This window comes from Daphnia magna, linkage group LG5 (assembly GCF_020631705.1).
Source record: "Daphnia magna isolate NIES linkage group LG5, ASM2063170v1.1, whole genome shotgun sequence".
In the NCBI taxonomy this organism is placed as follows: Eukaryota; Metazoa; Arthropoda; class Branchiopoda; order Diplostraca; family Daphniidae; genus Daphnia; species Daphnia magna.
Window position 1 is genome coordinate 6,585,121 of NC_059186.1, and position 7,155 is coordinate 6,592,275.

The 7,155-nt window shown below is 41.6% G+C and overlaps 1 pseudogene; it reads right to left on the minus strand.

Annotated features, from left to right (window-relative positions):
- Positions 1–4,310: 4,310 nt before the first annotated feature.
- LOC116923307 lies at positions 4,311–6,272 on the minus strand (annotated as a pseudogene).
- Positions 6,273–7,155: the final 883 nt, after the last annotated feature.

The window sequence follows — 7,155 nt, forward strand, 5'->3', positions numbered from 1 at the left end:
CCGGAAAACGAAGGAAGTAGTTGCAAACGGGAAAAGGTATGCTGATTATTCTGGAAATCATCAAGATCTCTAGCTGTAGCTGCTCTACTAGGGGAAGGACATTGAGCCATGTTCTTAGGATTTGTTTCTTGCGCTCTTAAGCTCTCCTGTCTTGAATTGTGATATTGTGTTGAAATGCTGCTCGTAGATGATCGAGATTCGCTGTAACGTCTGCGACGCTCCTGGGTGGTGTAATCAGTATGCGTAAGCGTCGGGTTGAATATTGACGACGGGAAAAGCGAATAGGGCGGTGGTAGGCGAATCGCACCTGTCGTGGACGTCGAACGGTCCTCTCCTCTTGACGGTGTGCTGGTTGTTGGGCCGCGGGTTGTTGAGGTACGTCCTCCGCCGTATGGGATGGTAGGAAACGTTGCAATCGGACCTTGATTTGGGAGAGTGTTTGTTTGATCTCCTCCGCCAACTGCACGTTGTTCGGGTTGACTGCTCCCGGGAAGTTGTCCAATTTCCTCAGCAACGAGTTGATTTCCGGAACTAGCGGTTCCAGCGGAGTCAGCAGGCGTAGCTCCCGCAGGTAGAAGATTAGGTTGTGGATGTCTATCAGGAACGACTGTTGATGGGTCAGTAGCTGCACTTCCAAGTGGGAGGATAACTCTCTCACTTCGTTCGTTAGATGTAGGTAGCGTTCTTCTCGGTGTCTGATGGAAGTTCCAAAATTCTGAAACCAGGCTAAGATTGTCTCGTGTTTCTGTGGTGTCACGCCTTGCAGTTCCGTGATGCAGTGAATTTGACTCAGCAGAAATATCAGGAATTGTCTCGCATGTGATATGAAGATCGACGTCAGCACGGACGCTTGGGCTTCCAATTGGGTTGTTTTCTTCACCTGTGCGTGTAGTTTCACCTGTAGGATCGACGTCAGATGTCTCAGCAGAATCGTTGGTTCTGTCCCCACCGTCGTTGGATTCTGGTCGGGTAAATAGTGGTTTGATAGACGGATGTCTTGAATCAACCAAATTAGCTGTACCCAGATCTTCGGATCGGTCGACTGAAAGTCCGCTTCTCTCTCCTTCAGGCTCTTGATCGCAAGGAGAAGGTATGGAAGCTGGCTCGTTTTGGGCTGGAATATCTTCTGTTGACTGCTCTTGATTTTGTTGAATAGATGTCGTAGGCTCAGGTTCAGTTGATTTTCCATTCGGGGAGTCCCTCGTGAAAAACCCTAACACAGTTTTTGCTACTGAACTAGACTTAGGCGAAACTTTTGGAGGAGACTTAGCTAGAGAAATACGCGCAGCAATTCTAGCAAAAATAGAGGGTGAACGCTTCCCTGAAACGGTACCAGAGGCGAACCTACCTCTGGGTTTCCGACTGGAAACAGTATCAAGACGAGCTACGGCTTCGTACGCAACGTTAGATCTAAGCTTACTTAACTGAGAACTAACTCTAGATGGTTGTGTACTTACAACGGAAGAAGCGGGTTTACTAGCAGTTCAGAAATTGGTTTGGGAGTGGTACAAGCTGGACATGTATCAGGTGCAATTTGGGGTTCAACATGCAACTTATCTAAATTAAGCGATCTAGCAACAGTTGGCTCACTGGGCAGGGGAACATTAATTCGGGGCACACTGGGTTGTATGGGAGTTCGTGGAATTCTAGACCAGCCAGTAATAACATCATCATTCATTGTGGTTGAGTTCAAAAAGCGCTGCCACCATTATGTAATACATCCCTCGTGGGAGTTGAAGTACTACAAAGAATTAAATGTTGTTTGGAATAGGAATTTAAGTGAACTCGGAGGCGAATTACCCACAATGATCGACGTGTATTTTACTTGACTAAGGCTATAAGAATTACACGGGAAAGGACATACAATATGACAAGAAAGGGAATAACGAGCCAAACCATAATGTCCAACAGAATGAGGGCAATTTGGAAGCTTACCGATGTAGCGCGAGCGTTACGGAAGCGCACGTTGGTAAAACGATACGAAGCGGCTCGTGGTAGCGAGAGCGGGACACGGGGGAAACAGACAGTTCAAAAGTGAGGAAAGTACGAGACAAAGTTTAAGAGTAGGGGAAGAGACAAGTGCACGACTAAACTCACAGAATTAACACTCAACAATTCGACTACTAAACGTTTCAGAACTGTGAGAAGACTCTAGCAAATTCAAGAATTTGCACTGATAGAGTTTCCGCGTCTAAACGTTGTGGAAGTTGCCGAACGACTCTGTTTGTCGGAAATGTGGGTTCATCACGAAACCTCGCATTTCGGGAGTGGTCACAGACGTTGATGGCCTGTCGCAACTCGGCACGAGCAACCAATCAAGAGATGTTTTATTAATTGATTGATTATGACGTGTAAGCAACCAATCAACTGATTGTTTATTTATTGTGCGATATGCGCATCAGTTGCAGGTGTTCATCGAGGTCAGCTAAAAGCGTTGATGACTTCATCTCCGGATTGACAAACAACGTTTCAAGGAAGTAAACAGGAAATATGTTGCAATTGTAGACTTTAACATAAGGAAAAAGGTGGATATCGTAAGTGAAAAAGGGAGTAACATAAGATCATAAAATGTGGGCATGTTGAGTAAATATATTTGTAGGCCTTCGTTACAGTTTGTATCAAACCAGAGACTGTGAGGATTTTGTGTCTTTTGTGGGGGGTAATAAACTGGTCCGCACGTATTTGGAAAACGATGGATCAGATTGTGATCTTCATGGGTGACGGCAAGGTTGTAACGTGGTTGAGATAGAACAGGGGTTTGATTTGTTGACTGAATCTTGTAAAAAATAGCGGGATCACGATCCGGTGTTTTGTGTTCAGATTTATTGCTGGGGTTTCAAATGGCTGTATGAGAGAGTAGGTTCCTTGTCGTTTTGTGTGTTTGGTACTCGCCTCTTTCTGGAACGCTGTGGTGTACGTCTGCGCTACGACCGTGAATTGACCCGTTATTTCACAAAGTGGAGAATGGATCTTATTTCGTTGACTGCAGCGGTCGCAAATGCACACAAAAGGGCTGCCAGGTCGTTCGCCTCGTGCTGCGAGAGTTGTACAGCTTTCGTGAGTTTATTCCTTTCCGCGAGTTTGGTTAAGTTGTGCAATAGTTCTGAAAAGTGTGGCTGAAGTGGAAAGTGGGAATGATGGTCGCACGTCTCTTAATATGCACGCTGGATGGCCTGTCGGAGGGGATGGATTTGCTGTTAGGATGGGGTGACACAAACGGGGACAACAAAGCTAGATAGCTTTGTTGCTATCCAAGCGATTATTGCACTGGCTTGTGGGTACGCGGGGCGTATGTGTTTCAGCTCTTGCTGGAGTAGATGGGCGTACTGTTTGTGTAATGTCGCAATCCTCGTCGTGATGTTCCACTTTTCTATGCGCGGAAATTGTTCTAAAAGGGTACTATATGATATCAGGGCTTATTCCGTCTCCGCCGATAGCGTTACTGTGTTGGCTTAGCGCTGTCGGGATGTGTTTGATTTTGATGTACGGCGTGAAAGGTAGGGGATTATTGATGGCGTTTGTGGTTGAGTTGAGCGTGTTTGGTGTAATGTTTCCTTGGGGAGTACTGGTATTTGGTGGTAGAATATTGAGATGCCCTTTGAGACGGTCGACTAATTCGAAAAAGGAGTCGCTTGTGGGCGGGGAAAGATCGAAGGTGTTAATTGAATTTAGTGTTAATGAATTATGGTTTTTTTGTAAAACTTTTTTGAGTTTAAGGTTGAAACTAAATTAGTTACAGGATGTGGGGGTCGGCTTTATTATATTTTCATTTCCCTAATCCCTGTACATGGGATCACCTGTACCAATTTTGCCGAGCGAAATTTTGGGCATTCGCCGTGCATTCCTTATGGCCTACGCAAAAAAGGGCCCAAAAAGGGGAAGGGGGGTTTCAAACTCAAAAAAGTTTTACAAAAAAACCAAGTTTTTTTTTATATTAAATAAAAACAAGTGACACGTAGCGCCATAAGACGCCGTGTTAAAAGCGGCCGAAATTGGTACACTGTACCAATTTCGTTGGTAGGTACTGTACTAATTGTTGATATTTAGTACAACCCCTATTACGACCCCGGTATATCAGTGCCGTTTGAAACCGGTATATCAACACGGTTTATACCAGGACCAACACGGCTATAATCCTCTGTATGGCACGGCATGTTATGGCACGTTAAAATCTAAACCTAAATGAAATAATCCAAATCAAATTTCAGATAAGCCTTTTATTTAAGCAACACATATAATACCAATTTGGTTGCACATTGGGTTACATAACGATTAAATAAATACACAGGCCACACGTTCAACACACAAAGGTTGCACAGTACAAACCAAAAAACACGCAATGAAATTTCTGAATGAACTTTTAATTTAAATGTTCATTTAAGTTGAATGAACCAAACCAAAATCATAATGAGAATGAAAATGAATCAAATGAACGATGAAGGAAGCATAAGGGTTGTGTCACCAGCACACCATTAATAAAAAAACACAAGCCGTTTCATGAATTTTATGGACATGTAGAAAATATTTTCTAATTCTGAGAATGTCTGGCTGCATCGTCCATTACGTTGTTCGTTTCAACGCGACAGCATCTGCAGCCCAAATCATGTCGTCGTTCCGCCTCTGGAGCCCTACGAACGAACGAAACGTCTCGTGCTCCATAGTCGCGTCGGTACAGCTGGAAAATTTAACATTCGCCCAAACTCCGGCTAAAAGGAAAAACAAGTAATTACAAATTGAGAAATAACATTTAAACCGGGATTTATGTTTACCAAAAACCGCAACAGTTATAATAGATCCATTGAGGGGATGTTTATGATTTTGGCCCGGCTTAACACCATAGAAATTGGAACAGGCTCTGCAATCAATTGTAGTCAGCTTTTCCCATGCCCTTTGTACGGCATCTCCTTGAGAATTACCCTCAATAGATTTGATGAATTTCACCTAAACAATTAATCAAATCAAAACATTTTCAAGATATCCAGAAAAAAAAATCTAGTAATGTTAAATGTTACCAAACGAGTTAACTTGTCTGCTGAAAACTTGAATTTTTATTAAAATTTATGGAATTCAAAGGAATTCAATGGAATTCATTCAAAGGCATCTCATCCATACTTTCACTTCCTTGGGTATGACTATCGGCTTCTCTTACGCATATTTTTGTAAGCATTGTTATCAAATCCTTTAGTTCATTGATATCAACAGTCAACTACAAAATTCCCTATAAATTTTAGCGCTATCCATTTTGTCGATTCCTTCAACTAGCTCTTGTCGTACAGGACGCTCTTTAGTTGCCATTATACCTACTTGTTGATTTTTGTCGGAGCCGTCAACAACGCTAGCTGATGTAGGTATAGGGACAAAGTAACAACCGGTTGAGTAAAACATCCGGTATCAATAGCTAGGATAGAAGATCGACAGACAGCAGCCAAGGAAGTACGACGATTGGCAACACCTAAGGAAGTAGGACGACTGATAATACCTGATGAAGTAGGACGACTGGAAACAGCTAAAGCAGAAGGGGGACTGAGAACGGCTAAGGTAGATGTTCGACTGGCGACACATGACGACACATGGAGAAGCAAGCCGTTTTACAACCCTTGCAGGAAATGTTGGTTTAACAGGAGGTGGACTGATCTTAACTTCACTAGTGAAGTTATCGTTAGAATTAAAAAACACGCCACCCTGAGGGTTGCAAAAATGACCCGACCTGTTACTTGCCTTGAAGCGTTATACCTTAAGACATTAAAAAATGTCTAGACTTACCCAACCTTCCCCTGTCTTGTCCATCACCCCATCTACCATGTCCCTTAAAGAAAAACAAAAGAAACCCGTTTATAGGTGGCTTATAGGTGGTAACCCTGCTAATAGGTGGCTTTAAAAAAATTAAATCGGTGTTTTTGTGCAGGAAACTGTACAGATACCAGTCACAAATATTAAAACGATACAAATTGCAAAATGGTTTAATACAAAAATTTTGTCTAACTTCTGCTGCATAGGTAGGTCAATCTGGTGTGGGCATATCTCTATTTTTGACTGTCACATTGCTATCTTTAGAGTTCTTGTAGGCACAATACGTTCTTCCCTTAATGATCACAATTAGCCAAAAATCGGGGATCACGAGAGTGTACCTTTGAAAAATACCATTTTTGTCAGGCATTTGGTGATCAATCAATAGAAAAGCTCCATTCTGAAAAATAAGCAAGATATTATCATTTAGACATTAAAATATTACACAGATTATTCATTACGTCTTCATAAACCGCAACTGACATTGCTGGCAATAGATTTAGTTTGTTTTAACTAGATGTTGAAAATAAGTAGCTTGTAGATTCGATGACACCATTACACTGAAAATTTTAGCAGCAAGCAGATCATTTGAAAAAATCCAGATGTCAATGGTCAATATCACCTGTGTGGTCGATTGCCAGATTTCAATTAAACAAACAGCAATTATAAATTGTTTAGATTAGTAAAGAAATTCACATTACAATAATTTAAATATATTTTGTTGTATAACGCAAAGAATTTTTTGTAGAAATAAATATTGATCCAAATAAATCTGTAACACCTAAGACCTAACACAAATACACTAATAATTTTTCGTAATTTAAGACAACTGGCAAAATTTTATCACCAACCGATGTTAGCAGACAAGGTAATAATCAGCCATAAGCGTGGCGTTCAAATTTTAGACTTTTCCTAGTAAAGATTTTTCTGACTTGTATTTTGAATAATTACGTTCTACAGCTTACTCATTTCATTATGTCTAATATTTTGCGTTTGATAAAAAAGTAGTTAGTCTTCGATCAACTTGAAATAGAATTGTCGCAAGGTTAAAAGAATTTTGTAAAACAAACCAATTATCATGTCACCTACAGTGCTGCCCTCATGGGCAGTTTTTTTTTGGGGAAGGGGCAAGGGCCTTTACTAAGTTTACTTCTGCAAGTGTCGCTTTTTGTTTCAGCAGTCAAGTAAAACCCGTAAAGCAGTTCTACGTCACGAGTGAAACCGTAGCAAAATCCGAGAGTATTGAATCGGGCGCAAATATCTCGAAAGAAGACGAAATGGAGCCAGAAGCATTGTAGAATAAAGTTCCCCTTCTCCCAGAAAACGATCTCAAGCAGAAACGTGGGAAGAGACGACTTAAAGATGATT